This window comes from Lepidothrix coronata, unplaced genomic scaffold, assembly GCF_001604755.1.
Source record: "Lepidothrix coronata isolate B3197 unplaced genomic scaffold, Lepidothrix_coronata-1.0 Scaffold74, whole genome shotgun sequence".
NCBI lineage: Eukaryota > Metazoa > Chordata > Aves > Passeriformes > Pipridae > Lepidothrix > Lepidothrix coronata.
The window spans coordinates 803,589-821,611 of record NW_016690254.1 but is presented as its reverse complement, the minus strand read 5'-3'; the positions used below and the strand labels follow the sequence as shown (position 1 = coordinate 821,611).

The 18,023-nt window shown below is 38.6% G+C and overlaps 1 long non-coding RNA gene across 1 annotated transcript; it reads left to right on the top strand.

Moving 5' to 3' along the window:
- The first annotated feature begins 4,998 nt into the window (after positions 1-4,998).
- Positions 4,999-14,254, top strand: LOC108499482. The gene is made up of 5 exons (XR_001875546.1): positions 4,999-5,070; positions 6,391-6,473; positions 7,560-7,674; positions 9,336-9,459; positions 13,080-14,254. It is a non-coding gene; the product is annotated as an uncharacterized LOC108499482 (long non-coding RNA).
- The last annotated feature ends 3,769 nt before the right edge of the window (positions 14,255-18,023 follow it).

Sequence of the window (18,023 nt, the reverse complement as noted above, 5' to 3'; positions counted from 1 at the left end):
CGCTAATAAACTAATCCTGCATTCAAATCTAATGATGCCATATCAAAACAAATACAACAAATATTTTAGAGACTATCTCAGAATATCGTGGTTTATTATTTTATATTTACCAATTTGGCTTCAAGTACCTGGTAAATACAGTCGTCTTAGGATCTGAAATGTGAATAAATTAGAAACTCCTGCCAATGACTCTTCCAAATTTCCTGTGTTGTCTAAATATCAGAAAAGGGAGGAAACACAGTTTCCATTTTACACATTTCACATCTAGGTCTCTGCATCATATGGGCATCACTTACCAAATAGGAATTCAGAATCGAGGGAACATTTTGTATTGTTCCTTGTTTTGACAGTGATCCCACAGCAGAGAACAAGCCACAAGGGCAGGTTTCACATTTACAGTCAAATTGAGCATAATGGCACAATTCACTGGAAATGAGAGTTCGTATAGAATTGTTGCTTCCTGCTGAGATGATCTTTGTTAACAGATTTCCTTTTCTATTAAATTATATTCAGGGATTATTATTTCTCACCCCTCAGCAGAATGAGTGGAATACAATTGCTGTCTGCTATTGTCTCCTGGTCACCTCCCACATGCCATGAAAATGTGATTTAGTGACTACATAATGCACATATGTAGCTTCTGGGTCTTTTGCAATTTGCAGCTATTGAGAATGTTCATCACCACAGGAAGTATCAAAGCAGCACCAGAAAGACTGAGCTCATAAAGGTTGTTCTTATCAATCGAGAAAATAGCCTGATTCATGTAAGAATATGGCTTTAAATCCAAAGCCTTTTTTGGCTCTGCAGACTAAAAATTTCATGCCAGAATGAATTTATTGCAGTCAGTGAGAGCCTCAGAACAGTGCAAGTTACTTCAAGACTCTGCTGTGAGTCTCTAGCACAGCACATACTTGAGGTACTGCTTCCCTCCATGTCATACTGTCACACTGGGATCAGCAGAACTGAGATTTGGTCTGCTGGGAAAGATTGTCTGTGGAAGGATGCTTTTCCTCTGGAAAACTTTTTCCAGAGTCTCAAGGCAGTACAAAGTTGTTGGCTCTCAGATGTGCTTCAGTCCTATTTCTGGAGATATTGGTAGATGATGAAAGTGATTTCCTTAGTGTTTTGAAGATACATCCCTGTTGCTTAGAATCTTGGTGTTTTTTGTTTTGGGGTGGTTTGTTCCCCCCCCCCCAGGGTCTATGTGCTAAGCAATTTCTGAAATCTTGGTCTTTAAACAGATTAAGTGAGACATGATGAAAACCAGCTACACAAAGAGTCTAGAAAAATGTCTGGGACTTTCTCCCACAGTTTCCACCATCTTTGTACCTGATCTTGGGCTCCTCTTTATCTTCTCTGTGCTGCTTTTGTAACAACAAAATGAGTTATCTTCCATAATTCTGAGACACAAATATATCCTCCTATATCTCCAGGTTTGTCTGCTGAAAAGTTGCCACCCACAGCACCTACCCTTGAGGGGCTTATTACTACCTCTTTTCTGGGGCTGCCCCAACAGATTTGCTGACCAAAAGCTGTTTTTTGAGGTTTTCCTGTAATTGTTCTCTTTTAGCCCCCAAAATCAATGTCCCTTCAGTCCGTGCTCACTGGTGACACTCATTAAGAGAGATCTACGTTAGTTTAAAATAATTTAGGCTGTTTGATTGAGAAAAAATAGGAAGTAACCATATGAATATCTCAAAAGGGGATGTCTGTAGCTCCCCCCCTCCCCTCCAAAAAAAGAAGCAGCTGAAAGTGGAAACCTCAGATGGCAAAACTCGAGCAGGGAGAAGATGTGTTCGCTGATTTTAATCATTAATATCTTTTAGTTCATTGGAAGGAAGGAGTGGGTATTAAAGGTTATTATTTAGATAAATGATCCAAAAGACAAGCATAAAAAAGACAGATATGCTGAGTGAAAGCAGAAACCCATTTCCCCAATCCATTAGCATTTTTAGTTTTAAACTATAAGGAGATTATCTAATACGTGACACAAGGATGACTGAAAAAATGCAATCTCATTACTTTATTGTTATTAAAAGGAAAAGGTAGGTTGCAACGAAAATGAGCTTTTAAATTAGTGTTTTGTGCACATCACAGTTTAAAAAAACACAATTGTAAATCAAAATAGTATCATTGATCAAAGTCTCACATTACAGCACTTTGCATTTCCTGCATGAAATTTATATAATCAAAGCTTCTGTGCCAAGAAATGTCTCTGGGAGACTTAACTATGTGCTAAGCACTGACCTTATCTAAGGAACACTTGTATTTCCATTTATAAGGCAGTTTTCATCAAAAAAGCTGTAAACACATACCAGGGGACATTTCCTTTTCTCTCTGTTCCTTCTCCTTTGTTCTTAATTGCTTTGCTTTAATATACCAATTGTAATTCTGTTCCCTGAAGATTATTTGTTATTAGCTATTTCTTTGATTCTGACAAGGCAACTTCAGAAAAAGAATACTTGGAGATAGGAGTGACACTCCAGAGTAAATACCTGTGAATGGCTGAATTCAACAAATTTCCTAAAATGAACAGTTATTGTTACTTTGTTAAAATCACCTTTTACCTGGCCATTTATCTGCAAAAGTGGAAACACTGGCAGGAGTAAGTGCTGTGCCACTGACACAGGAGCAGTTGCACCAGTAGTACAGTGCAGTGTTACTGTTCATCCCACTGCTAACACTGTCTTTTTTATACAGAATCTAAGGTGATTGCTCTCAGGGACAACTTCCAGCAGGTTTTTCAGTTCAGTGAGGTGCTCCTAGCTGTTAACAAGTCTTACTGCTTAAAAAAAAAAAAACTTAAAAGTTTTTCCTGAAGGCTTTGTTAAACGTGCAAAAATAGGATACGTGTCTGAGTCAAATAGAATGCAGTCTTTGTAGGTCTTTCCAGGATGACAGCAAGCTTTGGATCTGGTAACTTGTGCTGAAACTATGTGATCAATTTATACATATTGGTTGCCATTCTACATCTTAATCTCACTTCCTTTAATGCATTATGTTATTATGTATAATATAGTATTCATTTCATATGCAGTTCCTGTTCAGGAGCTCTACTTACCTGACCACAAGCAGAGTGCAGCAGTGGAGTGTACCTGCCCCATTCTAGTTACAGACCATTCTCTCAGAGTACTTTGAAATAGCCACACTGATTTAAGCCTGACAGACAAGATAGAGATCTTCCTTAGTTTGGGCACATCTACAGCAGAGCCAGTCACCTTGCTCTCTGTTTATAGTCAAATGGAGAGAAATAATGATTTATAGAGAAAAAAAACTCGTCTGGGGCTTCTGAATCAGGATGGTCAGTGCCTTAGACTCCATAACTCAATGGTTAAAAGGCAGCCTTGCATGACTGGCTTAGCTGCAGATACCTGGTTAGGTGACTCGTGTGCAAAGGACAAGGCAGCAAAACAAAACCATGCACACATGACCTTAAGTAACCCCATGTTTACACAACTTCTGCCCAGCACGTATCTGACACCAGATCCCACCCTAATCTACTCCTACGCCTGCTGACATCTCTTTTGAGTAATTGCCATCTTTCCAAACTGCAGTTTTGCAGCTACTTTAGGTCAACCTCAACCTGCCATGCATTTGTCCAGTAATGCATTTTCTCATCCTTCTTTATGTTGACAGCAGGACTCTTGTCACAGTCCACTAAATCCAAGATTTTATCCGAATAAAGCTGAGAAGCTTTTTAATTGGACTGGGTTCATTTCTGATTCAGCTACAGAAAGAGGTAGCTAGTTGTGGGAAAGGGAAGAGAACTGCTCCTTCCAGTAGCAGTACAGGCTAAGATCACCCTAAATCAGTTATGAAACCACACCATTAGCAGATTACAGAAATTACTGTGTCAAGATAGCCTGCTGGAAGGACAGTTATTTTCCATGCTGCTTTAAAGGAGAATTCATTATTCAACAACTACAGCTGATCCTTCTGTTGCCCAATGTGTAATCACTTGCACCTGTGCCCAGTATGAAATAGGTTTTGAAACACAGGTGAAAACAGGAACAATTACTAAAACCCTTTTAGTTTAATTACATTGTTTGTAATGAAAGTTTGTCTTTTTTGCTCTCCTGAATAATTTTCTTAAAAAAGAAAAAAGCATGCTAACAAGTAAGTTGACATTAAGAACAAAGCTCTACACAACTGTATATGTGTGCCTAGGGAGTTGGCTGGTTCTGTACAGCCTGAATTTTCTTTTTCTCTGAAAATTTCTTCCTTGCTTGCTGGTGGCAAAGGTAAGGTGTCTATTTTTAGGACAACCCACATTTGTCTGGGTGCTTTTCCCGAGTGGCAGTGTTAAGCTTACTGCATCCTGTTCCTGTACATAATCATAGGAAAACACACACTTAAAATGAGGTACATGTTAGTATCATTTAGAATTTTATGATTACAGAAATCAATTGAAGAGACAGTTTTATTCTTCATCCTTTAATTGCAGTTGTAAATTCTTAACTGCAGGTGCCATATTTTCATTAAATGTTTAAATAAATCCTCACAATGTGAGGCCCTGATCCCTAATGGGGGACTCCTGCAGCACCATAATGAAAAGGAAACAACAACAAGAATAAACAACTGTGCCCTTGCTTCTAAGCCGTGTCAAGATGTTTGTTTAAATTCCAAGCTCTTTAGTTAGTCCTGAGTCCTGCCTGTGAGTGGTTCCGCTTCTAAGACCTGTTACCTGTGTGCAGATGTTACTGCCTTGGTGAGCTCTGCAGATGAAAGAGGAAGCTTGAATGGAAGAGAAGCATACTGGTAATTTGACCATATATATATATATATATATATATATATACATATTTCTTTTCCTAGTAGAGAAGGTAATTAATGTATAGTAATACATGGCAATAGTGATGATGATACCAGTTTACAGATGAGCTGCCTATTTGCAGGACTCATTTCCTTCTCTGGCATTCACAGATGTAAAACAACACAGGCTATGTGATCCTAATGCTCCTTTTTTGGTAAATTGATCGTGGATTCTTTCCGTTTCAGTTTCAGTATTGAAAGAAACTTGATCTACACAGGACCAAAGACCAGATGTAACTGAGTTTCAGCCCTGCTGTAGTAACAGTCACCCATTATTTGAATTTTAAAGCTTCAATTTTTGTTATGCAAAATAATTATAAAGATGTTGTGGCATTAACCTGAGCCACATTAGTGGTGGGACAACTGTTTAGATGTTCTTGGTAAATGATGGTGAAGAGGAAGTTGTGCCAGGTAAGAAGTGTTACTAGAGATACATCTGAGAAGCAAAATTCAGATACTGAACTTAACCTGGGTGTCCCTAAAGATGAAAGAACACCAGGATTTGGGGTTCAATACAACACTGACTGTTTTTTAATTCACAGGAGCAAGCAGTTGGCCTGTTTTGTTAGAGATTTGGAACTTCACATTCTTCCATAAGTTTCACATGCCCAATTTCAATTGTTTTTTCCCATCAGCAGAAAGGTCATTCTCATTAGGAGACAAATAATGCAAATTGGATGCATTCAATTTACATATTTGAATATGCAAATAACCACATGTCTCATTTTTCTTCCCAAAGACTGACCTCTGAGTCAAACAAAATTTATTCTACTCTAAGCTGAAAGTGAACTTCTATACAATAAAGATGGCTGAGTGTCACAGGGCATCTGACATATTTTATCTAATTGTGATTGCAGATATTTGATGGCAGACAGAAAACCTGTGGCTGGATTTCACAAGAGTGAAAAATTAGAAGTCAGCCTAGATTCCAGTTTTTGTGTGAAAACAGAGGTGATTGAGTGAAATTTATTAGACTTGTTCAAGGCCAACATCAAAAATAGTTTTAAAGACTTGTGTTTAAGATTGATGTTACCAGCAACCCCTTGATGAAGACTGGGAATGTAGCCATGGAACAATCCCAACCTCCAGCAATAAGGAAGCAGATTCAAGGTCACTTACAAGCTGAGATGCTTTATATAGCACATTTCAATTCTTGCTTACATTCTGGACTGACCAGAGGTTCTTATAGTACCAAGGATTGTCCTTTTATTAGGTAATCACTATGAGTGATTATCAGATGAGGAAAACCTTGCCATCATTATCAGTGATGGACAATACACCATTATTCTGCAATAGAATTTAAAAATATCACCACACTTTATTCTTTAGTAACTAGGTGGAATAAGGGTGTGATCCAGTATTACTCTCCAGTTCCTTCAAAAATAATTACGTGCTAAAAATCGCAATACATCAAAAATTTAATTACACTAAAAGTGCTTACTAATGTTTTGTTATTACTCTGTTTAATCTTGGCATCTGCATGCCATCCATTAATTTACTTCAGTAAAAACTATAGGTCACATTGTGAAGTTCTTATTATATTTCTATGTAGTCAAAACTCCCATTTTTTTTTCCCAGAGTGTAGCATAAGTGAAGACACTGATTTGGAGTACATGACTTTGTGCAAGCAATGACACATCTAACAGGGGAAGATAACTAAGGTAATGCTTTAGTTTATGTATATTTCAGATTTGTCTGTAATATTTTTTCAGTTTATAACACTTTAATTTATTTGTTCTTGTATTTAATTCAAGCAGCCATTTAAATATTTCCTCCATTTTAAAATAAAGAGTTTGTTTGGGGCACAAACTGTAATGTTCCTTTTAAGAAAATAAAATATAAAGTGCATAATAAAATGATAAGCCGAAGAGGCACTCCAACTGTAATTAAACTATATTTTTCTTTTGTTCATATACATACACACACAAACTCATATGAAAGAATACTATAAGCTGCTGCTTCTTTGTAGAGGCAAAAATACTATTTTCAGAAAACTCAATGAACACTGATTTTGTAAAAAAAAAAAAAAAGAGAGAAAAGGTAATACCCATACCTTGGTTGAAATTAATTCAGGACACAAATTAGTATATATTCTGTCTCTTGTAAAGAAATTCTACAGAGGACACTATGCAATGCTGTCTTCTGTACAAGCTTATTTTAGTACTATGTCAGGGTAACTATATTTTGGAGAACTTTAAATATAGATAAAAATAAGCACGCACACATAAAATAGATATATAAATACACAAACACACATTATGGATAAGTATTCATATGATATACAAATTCATTTAATGATTTGAAAATATACACTTTAAAATCTATTGTATGAGTGAACCCCTAAACAAATTCTGCCAAAAAAGTGCAATAAACTTGTCCTGCTGATGTTGTGCATAAGCATTTCTTATTCCATATCACAGGGCAGGAAGAACTATCTGAAAATTATGGTCTATAGTCATTTCTTGACTCATGAATCCTTCAGGAGGACTGTGTGTGCACAGAGCAAAAGGACAATATAGTTTCTCACATTTTCTGTTATTCTCACTACTACAAATGGCATTGGCCAAACAGAAGAACATACTTGTGATTGCTTTGTTTGTGTGATGTAGCTCACAAGCCTTTCCCTCTTGTAACAGTGGTGGCTGGAATAGCTCCCTCTGCTCAGTTACGTCGTTCCTTCTGATGTGTGGGCACAGAATGAACTGACTCAGAGAATTCATTCTGATTAAATTTTTTATTTTTGCCAGGTTATTTTCCCCATGTCTGTGTGGCCATGCACTGCTGTGTCCGTGCTGCTGAGGGGTAGCTGGAACAAATGGAACAAGAACTAAGCTGGACCGGATCAGCACTACAGCCCGAGAGGTGTTTGCTTGAGTTCTTCTACAAATTGCTGAGATGAAATGCTCACTTGGGTTTTTCAGAGGCTCTCTGGAGATTATTAGCCTGCAGTAATACAAAAATCAATTAGATGTAGGGAACTTGGAGTTGCCCAGTGTCTGCTGCAGGATTAATTCACAAGTGCCAAACTATGTGATAAATTTCAGAAATTTAATAGACAAAACAGGTTTTGATTCAGGTATTCTGTAAGGTGCTTTAGGCCATAGAGAAGGAATCTGAGGCTTCCTTCAGAGCTGTTTGACAGGAAAGCTATTGTTCCCTCACACCTGGCATGACTCAAGGTATGACGAGAAAATATGAAGGCTAGAAGGGTGTACCAGTAGATCCTGCTCTGGGATGATGGAGCTGAATATGGGAGCCGGTGGTGGGGATGCAAGACAGAGGGAGGGAAGGAGTATGGCTGGCATTTCAGCCATCAAAGACTGTATTTCACTAGGGTGTTTTGCTGTGCAGTGAAGAGAACTTGGGAAGAGGATGAGGTCGCTGCGGTGCTATCCCTGCCACTACCACAGAAAATCCAAATGTCTGCCATAGCCTATAGTGTTATTTAGGACAAGAGCAATTCTCAATAATGAATTCCCTCACAGGTTTACTAGCAGTCTGAATGCATTCCAAACTAAATGTGAGTTTGGTAACAGAGCTGAGTAGGGAGAAGGCCTATCTGGGAAAGGTTGATTGTTTTCTTACTACACAATGAGACAGCGAATTGGTCTGAAATTATACCCTCATTATGCTAATTCTTTGCTCCATACAAATGGAGCAAAGCATGCTGTGGGCTAGGATTTAAAGATGCTGATGTTATCAGGTCAGTGTATGCCCAGAGTAATGGCCCTTAGACACCCCCAGGGATGACAGGACACAGTGTGATGTAGGGAGATGAGCTGTCAGGCTGCAGAAACAATATTCAGTGCACATGTGGCTTCATAAATAGTCAAACTCTGTCATATGCTGTGCAGCACCACCGGTACTTCAAAGAAAACTACCTCTTGTGCAATACTTCAGCAGTGACTACAAACTGCAGAGTTATTTCTTATGGTTTGTTGTTTTTACTATTCAGGATGAAGTGACCCCTTTGTATCCATGTTATCTCTTGTGCCTTATAATGACTTTTAATCTACTCTTATGGTGTATGTTTAGTTATTGGCAAATTAACAACAATGTAAAAAACATTGTTTCTGTAAAAGCAAATAAATTTTGAGGTGTCAACACACAGGATGTAAAATAGTATGCATATATCCTATGAAGCATTGTTAACTTTTTACTATCTGTACAGTTTAAATAAGTGATTACTCACAGAATAAGATGATTTAGAAACAAACTATCTGTCTCAAAGAGATGACATCTTTATAATCCTAGCGGTACTGAAAATAGAAAAACTAAATTCTGCTAGGTTATCACTAACCAGTTTGTAGGGCATATGCTTCATAGAAGAATGAATGTAGGAATGGTGTACCTGCTTTCGCATTGGAGAAATTCCTTGTCTCTGTGCTTCTCTAAAAACTCTACAGCCTTCTATCCTGCTATGTATGATGCAGAGCCAGGATACTGTGGTGAGCTAAGCTTACAATCAGTTCTGAACTCATGACATAATGGCCTATAGGGACCTTTATGCTTTTTTTCTTTAGAGGGTGAGACCATAATTCTGGGAAGGCCTGATTACAGCAGTCATATCAACATGGAACATGTGGAAAATAGGGGGAAGCTGGCGAGAGGTAATAAAGCTGAAGGACACCCATAGCAAGGCCAAAGGTATGATCATCTCCTTCAGCCAGGGATAAGATGCACTCCTTTGTCATGTCGTAGTTATTACAGGTGGAGCCATGCATGACCACACCTTTGATGAGAAATGGGGTCAGTGACCATTATTATACACTCATGGAAATGAAAGGATGACTATTGACACTTTCAACCTTGTGTGAATAAGCCTGGGAGTTGTCCCACTCCTCTCATATCAGCCATTAGCAGCTTGTAGGAGAGCAGGGTGCACCTGGTCAGGAAAAGAGGACACCTGATGTTCAACAAGTGCAAGATGTAACTTGAAAGCCAGTAATGTGGGGAGACTTTTCTCTCAGCACTCCTCCGTTGAAAGACCAAGAGATCTGTGCCTTTTCCATGTGTAGGGTTCAACTGACACTGAGAGGGCTTGGGAGGACTTAATCCAGGCCATGCATGAGATTTACTGAGGGAAGGGCAAACAGACAGGCCAGGGAATAGAGGCATTGTCATGAAGAATTTTTAGCCATGCTTGCACACCTCTGTCTGGAATATAGGAAAACCTGAGACAGATTAAGATGGTGGCACTGTGTATACACAGAGGCATATGCTAAATTCACATCACTGAGGGGGAATTAGGGTCTGCTTTTATAGTTGACTTATCCTAGATTCAGGTGCCTCCACAAATTCTCAAATCTAGGAAGCAGCCTCAGATATCAGGCTGTTAAGAGACTTTCAGGTATCAGTGCTGTTTGACAAGACTGTCTTCTTCCAGGCAGAAGATGGGGCAGAGAGTGTAGCTGAAACATTTCTAACATAGCTGGTGACATCCCCAGCTTTCTGAGATCAGGGAAAAGGGAAATGCCAGGACATCATAGCAGCTGATTCATGCCCACCTCCCCCACTCTTAAACTGTATATTGGACTTTTTTTTTTTTTAATGGGAATGTAGACTGGCATGTCCCTCATTTACAATTACAGTACCTATAGAGATGTACACCCAGGAACTTTCTCACAGCTCTAGGATAACTTTGGAAACCTGGAGGATGCTAAGCCCAGCCATAGAGGCAGATCACAGCCCTGAAGGATTCTGCAACTACCCCATGCCCAGAGTAATTCTGTTCCCCAGCACGTTCAGTGGGGACCAGACAGGGTGAGGAGCTTTTTAGATGGATGTGGCTAATCTCTGCCACCTGCCCAGAGGTCAGTAGGTAGATGTGGAATAGGTGAAGGGTCCCAGTGGAGCTGGTCAGGGACCTATTGGGACATTCAGGGCCCTGACAGCCTGCCCCAGGGAACAGGCAAAGTACAATCTCTGCTTGTACTTAGTCTGAATGTACTTTGAGATGTGCCAGGTGTCCCAAGCAACACAGGAAGATAGAACTATGTCTTTCAATATCTGATAAGTGTCTGTCTTGTTTGAGATGGCTTCAGGAAAAAGGACTGACTTTTATGAGATAGCTTCTCTTGTAGTTTTTTCAGCCTTCTTTTTAAGTGTGGCCTGGCTTTCAAGACGCAGACCTTGGCAACAACCTCTCTACACAAGTCAGGATTGGTAGAAGTGAAGAAAGTGAATGACAGAGAGGTGTGTAGACAGCAGTCTCTAGACAAACCTTGGATTTGGAAGTTTTGTAGGACAGTCACATGCTTTTCTGTATGTTGTGTAGATTGACCTTTCCTCTTGCCTAGGCCGAGGGCTACAACTCAATAAAATGGGAAAAAAACCCAAACAGGCACAGTGTGATAGTGACTGTCAAAGGGGTGCCTTACAGACGGGAATGAGACTGTCAGGGGAAGTTCAGATTGGATGTTGGGAAAAGGTTCTTCACTGAGAGGGTGGTTGATCACTGGAACGGGGTCCCCAGGGAAGTGGTCATGGCACCAAGCCTGTCAGAGTTCAGGGAGCATCTGGACATTGCTCTTAGTCATATGGTTTAGTTTCAGGTACTTCTGCAAGGAGCAGGGAGTTGGATTGACACACCATATATAAAACATGGTCCAATATCACATACGTGCCTTGTAGCATAGACATGGATTGAGTATTCAGCATGGAGCATCTCTGCAGTTGCAATCACTGGCAGAGTGGGTATAATTTGAGTTTAATGTATGGCTTACAGGACCTAAAATTAGGAAGAAAATATTTTAAAGAGTTGGATGATTCACAGCCTATTCCTTGTTCTATCCTCCCACCTTCGAGATAATATGAAATCTCTGGAGTCTTCCATTCAAATACTTAGATATTCCCAAATGTTAAAAGTAACTAGAGATGGCTTTCGCTTTTATATGAGGGCTAGAGCACTATATATCATCCCAAGGATTGAGGAGCCTGCCTTTTTTTTTTTTTTGTTACTTAGAGGTGTAATTACTGTAATGTAATATCTACTTGAGAAAGGAAATTAAACTCTGAAGAACAAATTAGCTAATTTCACATTGCGGGCATGATTTCTGTTAAAAGGCCTGCTAGAGCTGAGTCCAGTTTCTGAAAATAAGTATTGTCTTATGTTATAAAATAACCTGTTCTCATGGTGTCAGCATTTTCTGATAGACCACTGGTGGAATGGATGAGTGCCATGTTCCGTGGATCAAATACTAGTCATTGGAGCTCTATGAGGAGTGTAATCTTTGATGGGACAACTGCATAAAATTCTCCTAGTCAGGAGATCAGAATTGACAGTTGCAGTGGCCCTTTTTGGTCTTCCAGCCTTTGGTGGCTTTTACAATGGCAATAGTCTTATTTGGCAACAAGAAATTTTAGGATGGCAATGGGCAAATGCTGTAAAAGTGTATTTTATATCTGACTGTTGCAGGAAAGAATACCTGCTGAAATTTATTTGCTATGTCCTTGAACAACATTGAATCTTCAGATTAGGTGGTGCCTGTGGTGCAAACCTATTCATTTTGCTAATGAGACAGAGGAGGAAGATAAAGATTTAAAAAATGCCTGGCATCATATTTTATTAGTCACCCAATATAATTATTGACAGGGATCGAGGATGTTAAGTTCCAGAAAAAGACTACTTATTATCTTAACACTCCTGAGATGCATTAAACACATTTGAATTTAATTAGAAAGGAGTATCCATGATTTAGGAATAAATCTTGCACCTATTAATTTTAGAAATTAAGATGATTAATTTCCTTTAAAATTTCTAGCATTTTGGATAAAAGTCCTTCATAAAAGGTGCATGGCTTACTTTCAAAGACTAAATTTATGCAATGTGATTTTGTCACTGAGATTGAAAAACGGTTGTAGTTTAATACTGGATAGATTTTTGAAATGCCTTCCATGTGGTATTTAACAATACAGTCATCTTAGCCATGATGAGTCAGGTACTGAATTTAAGAGAGAAAAAAAATAAATTATTTAACTACTACCAAAAATGGGGCTTTTTATTGTTTAAGGATTTCACATTGCAACCTATCTTCTCCAAAAACTGTAAAATTCCATTTCTTAAAACTATACAGCTAACAAAAAGTAGCTCGAGGATAGTTCAGACTGAGCACAGATGGCCCAGCAGATTAACGACTTAATTTTTTTTTAAAGGACAGTGAGTACAGCCATGTTAAGTAGTCAGGAACTGATAATATGGGTGGATATTTGCAGCTTCGTCGTTTATAATACAGCTAATGCATGGTCGTATCTTTTATAATCAATAGGAGATTGGCAGAGTAGGATGTCTAATGAAAGATGTTGACTGGCCTGCAAATCAAAGGATAATATTCCAAAGGGACAGAGAAACAATGGAAGGTAAAGGATCAGCAATGTTTGCAGAGAAAGCACAGACATGGTGATGGGTGAGCTTTTACAGCCTGTGTGGTGTGTTGTGTAGATGTAACACAGTGTCACATACTCAACAAACCAAAGTGGAACAGGGCCTGGAGTCATTTAAAATGGTACCATGTGGGCATGTCAAGAGTGGGGACTAAATAGAGACTGAAAAGAAAGCACAGAAGTGAAGAAAGCATCTGTTCTGGAAGAACAGAAACATCACTTGTGACAATTTGGTTTCAGAGGCATATTCTGGTTTTATTATTCAGCCAGTAGTAAAACAACATTGAAGCTTCTAATGATTATTTACTAACAAAAATAATATTGACTTCATGCTCAGATAACTCTTTTGGATCCCATTATGATGTTGCCATGGAACCAACCTGTGATATTGGCAAGCTCATATTCCATAAGGGCAAACATAACACTTACAACCAGTAAAATAATTATTATATGTACTTAGTACATCAGGAAGTTTCCAAAGATGAGAAAAAAATATAAGAAAAACTGATTTTGATCTAAAAAACCCAAACCAGATATAGAAATTACATTTTTTTAAAGGGTATCTTTATTCTGGTCAACAAACCACCGCTAATGCTACTGGCAGATGACACAGAAACATTGGCAAATACTTGAAATAAGAGTGGTAAATTACAAAGATGAGCTAATCATACAGAGCAATCTGAAATGTTTGTGAAACAGAAAACAAAAGAGTCTTGAATTGAGTCAAATTTCATGAATGCACTGGGAACAAGGGGTTGAGGTCCCATCTACAGGACCAGGGCTGTATCTGGAGGACAGTGATTTAGAATAGAAATTACAGATTGGTGCTAGTTGATATGAACGAAGTTCAGAGGTAGCCACTATTTTCTGTCAAGGAAATGATTGCTGTAGCATTTGGATTAAAATGTCCCTAAAACTGGCTTTGCTCTGTGTAAGCAAATGAGTGGACACGGCAACCAAAACCACAAGGAAGCCTTTTATCTACAGCCAGACCTCTGATAGCAGGAGGACAAGAGCAGACACGAGTGTCTTCAACGGCACATTCCATTTACTTCTGGGAAGTAACCATGTTTTTCATCTCTGAATCTGTGTTCTGTTTTCCTCTGTAATAATTAAAATGGTCTGTAATAAAAATAAAGAGATCATAAAATAAGGGGGTGATTTTGCTCTGTTCATAGAATCGCTGAAACTGAGCCTGAAGTAGTTCTCTCGCCTGCATTTTAATAAGTGTGTTGAAAGTTTGGAGAGTATTCAGGCATGAAAGAAAAAAAATTGAGTTCGCAGTTGAGAAAAATCTTTAAAGAGTAAATTTACTAAGAGTAGATCTTTTAAAGTGACTGTAAAGGAGATTTTGAGGTGAATTGTGATTAGCGGGAATTAAATATTGAACACACCATAAAGAGAAGTAGTGAGTTTTCACTCTTTTCACCTATCCGTTCTAGCTGAACACCTTTCAGAGACTGATTGAATCTAACACTAATTTCTGGGCTCAAAACAGACATAGACTGGTGAAAGGGAGGCTTTTGTGTTTGTGTGTGTGTTTGTATTGCTTTTTCTGTTGGTTTGGTTTTTGAGTCCTCAACTCTGTAACAATATTGACCCTGGCAGCAGTTTAGGAGTTTTACGAGTAAATATCTACTCGAGGAATCAGCCAAATCAGCCATGGCTTCACAGATGGAGCAGATGTCCTGTATATTCCCTTTTACTTCATTCCTAATGTGGTTTTTTTTGTTGTTGTTGTTTTTGTTTTTTTTTTTTTTTTTTTTTTTGTTTTGTTTTGTTTTGTTTTGTTTTTTTTTGTTTTGGTTTGGTTTGGTTTTGGTTGTTGTTGTTATTTTGATCTGAGAAGTGCTTTGAATGCTCACAGTAGGGCATGAAAGACACTTAAAGGTGAATGGAAGCAAAGTGAGCTTTCAGGCACTTCATGCTGCCTAGATATGGAACTGAAACTGTTCTAGCTTCACGACATGACTTATACTTCCTGTATTGACAACACTGAACTCCTGCAGAGTTTATGCCTCTGCCTGTAAGAAACTCTGCAAGCTTTCTCTCTTTAGGCTCCTATAAGTGAAGCAAACTTAGGCACTAGAAGGGGTTTTATTCATCACTGAATCCTATTTTATTTTATATATTATGCCGTAATACATTTAGCTGGGCAGTTATTGTTACTGGGTTGACAGAATGAAGGTACAGGCTGGAAGTATTTGGAACAAAAAAAATAAATAATCATACTATTTTGTTCTAAAAAAAGTAAAGAAATAGAAAGTAGAAGTTATGAATCCAAGACTGATTGAGCTGGATTTCTCAAGTTCTGATGCAACTCTTGCTATGCTTTAGCTTACCAAATATAAGACACTGAAATAATCACCCAATAAATAATCCTAATTTATAATAAATAACGAACAATTATGATTTATTATTAATTATCATAAATAACTATGATAGCATAAAATTTCTTTTATATCATGATCAAGTTATTTTAACTTTTGCATCTTTCTTTTTGTCTTCCATGACTGGCTTTTGAGTATGTAAAGTGCTGGGTATCATCTGTGGTGTGTGTTTACCCTAAATTCTCTTTAAAATCAATGGCCATTCTTGGCAACATACTAAACTGGGCTTTGGGCTTCAATCTGGCCAATTCTTAGGCAATATTTTGAATATAAGCATGTAAGTATCGTATTAACTGAGAGAATAACTTCCTATTTTCTATTTAGTCCAAGCTGCCCTTGGCTCAATGATGGCTTGAAAAGAAGGCATCATCTATTCAATTGCTGTGAGATGGATTTAGGTTTTAAGGCATGCTGCCAAATTCACATTTACAGTTAAAGAGAGTGATTTAAAATCCATTGGCAAATTCTGAGGGAACCTTCCTAGTGAAAGAGTTCCAAATTTAGAAACTTCCATTTTAGACAATTCAACTGAATTGTATTAGCTTGAATATCCCAACTTATTTTTTAGAGGGTCTCACAGGTAACACTGCACATAAAACCCTCCTTGGGGAATCAGGGAACCAGACACTTACTGGGTAATCCTGAAGCTGAAAAATGTATTTAAAACTAGACTGAAAAGTAATAAACTCGCAAAATCCTTAGGGTTACTGAGGTCCTAGGAATGGCTGAGGACAGTCCCTCCAGTACTGTCTTGTTTTGTCTTAAATATTGATGAAAAATGTCCAGAGGTCTTTCAAACATTCTCTGGTACAAGGTACTTGATTTGTGAGTTTTTCTTCTGGTATGCTTCAAAATACTCCTCTCATCAGAAATCAATGGATGCGTCAGTCAGTCGGATGCATCTCCTCACTGGTTTGCAAGAGCTGCCCACTCTGCACTGAACTTCCTTTGATATAAATAGATTTTGCTGTGGTGGCTACCATGACCTTCCTTTGTGATGCAAACACCTCAGAACTGAGCAATAACTTCTGCCCAAGAAAGGGCCGAAGCTATTTCCTCCCCTTCCCCGCCTTTCCTGCAAATACAAATGTGTATCATGTTTCTGATGATTCGTCTGCTAGAAATGGAAGAAAGAACTTGCCAGTCCACAGAATGAGACAAATTATGTCCTGTGTCTCCTCCTCGGGTTTATTTCAAATTCAATAGATTAAAAAGAAAATGTACAGCCCAAGTGGAAGTGGAGGGTTCAGTTCTTCCAAATCTTAGTTTTAATTTCTATAACAGCTACAAAATACGGCTAATTTTTTCACAGTCTTCCTGTGTTTAATATCTTTGCAGATAAAGTTAGAAATGCATTAAATTCTTGGTGCCTAGATACAACTCTGAGAGCTCTTTAATAAAATAAACTTAGTTTCAGATTCCATGAGCTGTTCCTGGGCAGTGGGTGAATAATTTCTCAGGTAGCTCAGGAACTGAGACTCACCCCAGGCCTAGATTCCTAACCAACAGGCAGCGGGCATCGGTATGTGCTGGCAGAAGCTCCCTAAGAGCCTACAGGGTCCTGGCCCTGAGATCTTTCCCTGACTCCTAACTATGGCTTTTATTGCCTCTTCTTCCTCAGACTTTTTCACTCTCCATCTGCTTCTTGTGGGTCATCCTTGTGCGTGGATCAGCTTGCTTGCTTGCCTGTGGCCTGAATCTCAACCATGCTACTCCTTTGTTTCGGTATTAGTATGTATGATTTAACATATTCATAGCTGACTGAATATCTGACTGTTCTCATTTTCCCAATTTAATTGGACCTTCTGGTCTCCCCAGTTCTTAGATCTCGTTTGTTCTGGCTACGGCACTTCCATCTTCTTCATAAATCCACTGAAGGCCTAACACTAAGTTCCTTATACCCTGGTTATAATGCCATTGTAATTTATTGTGCATGTCTTTTATACAAGATGATGAAAGCAGGGAACCTGTCTATACCAATATTTCTATAGGCAGCTCTGAGAGAATTTGGTTTCCCTGAGATCAGATTCTTGCATACCAGACAGTTGTCTGCTCTTGCCAGCTGTGTTTGTTGTTAAAGTAAAAGATATTGCTTCTACCTATAAACCTTGCCTGCAGTTACACTGTTCACTCTGGACCAGCTCCTCAGCAGAGAACAACATCAGCTGCTCTCACAAGCCCAGGTCTCATGTCAAATTCCTCTTGGCAGCTATGGATGCTTTCCCCACTTTCAGCATCTGAAAAAGAAAAGGAGATTGAAGATAAGTGGGAATAGGTGAATGAAAAAACCCAGATGAGTAAAAATATTGTCTAACAGACAGAATCTAGTGCTGTGTTGGGAATAGCGGTAAAGTAGGACAGCTTTCCCCAAGAAGCAGCTCAAAGACTGTGCTCCCTGTTCCTCCAGCTCTGCTTTTGATTGTCCTCTGTTGCTGCAGC